This window comes from Sinocyclocheilus anshuiensis, unplaced genomic scaffold (assembly GCF_001515605.1).
Source record: "Sinocyclocheilus anshuiensis isolate Anshui unplaced genomic scaffold, SAMN03320099.WGS_v1.1 scaffold1312, whole genome shotgun sequence".
NCBI classification, from domain to species: domain Eukaryota; kingdom Metazoa; phylum Chordata; class Actinopteri; order Cypriniformes; family Cyprinidae; genus Sinocyclocheilus; species Sinocyclocheilus anshuiensis.
The window spans coordinates 420,183-421,185 of NW_015544237.1; the positions used below are offsets into that span (position 1 = coordinate 420,183).

The 1,003-nt window shown below is 50.0% G+C and overlaps 1 protein-coding gene across 1 annotated transcript in view; it reads right to left on the reverse strand.

Moving 5' to 3' along the window:
• LOC107697578 (centrosomal protein of 120 kDa-like) overlaps nt 1–1,003 on the reverse strand; it is a 34,935-nt gene that overhangs the window by 3,014 nt on the left and 30,918 nt on the right. The gene's annotated exons all lie outside the window — the stretch shown is intronic.

Sequence of the window (1,003 nt, forward strand, 5' to 3'; positions counted from 1 at the left end):
CACTCTCACACACACACACACTCTCTCACACACGCACACACTCACTCACTCTCTCACACACTCTCTCTCACACACACACACACACACAGACACACTCTCTCTCTCTCTCTCTCTCTCTCTCTCTCTCTCTCTCTCTCTCTCTCTCTCTCTCTCTCTCTCTCTCTCTCTCTCTCTCTCTCTCTCTCTCTCTCTCTCTCTCTCTCTCTCTCTCTCTCTCTCTCTCTCTCTCTCTCTCTCTCTCTCTCTCTCTCTCTCTCTCTCTCTCTCTCTCTCTCTCTCTCTCTCTCTCTCTCTCTCTCTCTCTCTCTCTCTCTCTCTCTCTCTCTCTCTCTCTCTCTCTCTCTCTCTCTCTCTCTCTCTCTCTCTCTCTCTCTCTCTCTCTCTCTCTCTCTCTCTCTCTCTCTCTCTCTCTCTCTCTCTCTCTCTCTCTCTCTCTCTCTCTCTCTCTCTCTCTCTCTCTCTCTCTCTCTCTCTCTCTCTCTCTCTCTCTCTCTCTCTCTCTCTCTCTCTCTCTCTCTCTCTCTCTCTCTCTCTCTCTCTCTCTCTCTCTCTCTCTCTCTCTCTCTCTCTCTCTCTCTCTCTCTCTCTCTCTCTCTCTCTCTCTCTCTCTCTCTCTCTCTCTCTCTCTCTCTCTCTCTCTCTCTCTCTCTCTCTCTCTCTCTCTCTCTCTCTCTCTCTCTCTCTCTCTCTCTCTCTCTCTCTCTCTCTCTCTCTCTCTCTCTCTCTCTCTCTCTCTCTCTCTCTCTCTCTCTCTCTCTCTCTCTCTCTCTCTCTCTCTCTCTCTCTCTCTCTCTCTCTCTCTCTCTCACACACACACACACACTCACTCTCTCTCACACACACACACACTCTCTCTCACAAACACACTCACACAGAGACACACAAACACACACAGACACACACTCTCTCACACACACAGACAGACAGACACACTCTCTCTCTCTCTCTCTCACACACACACACACACACAGACACACACTCTCTCTCTCTCTCTCTCTCTCTC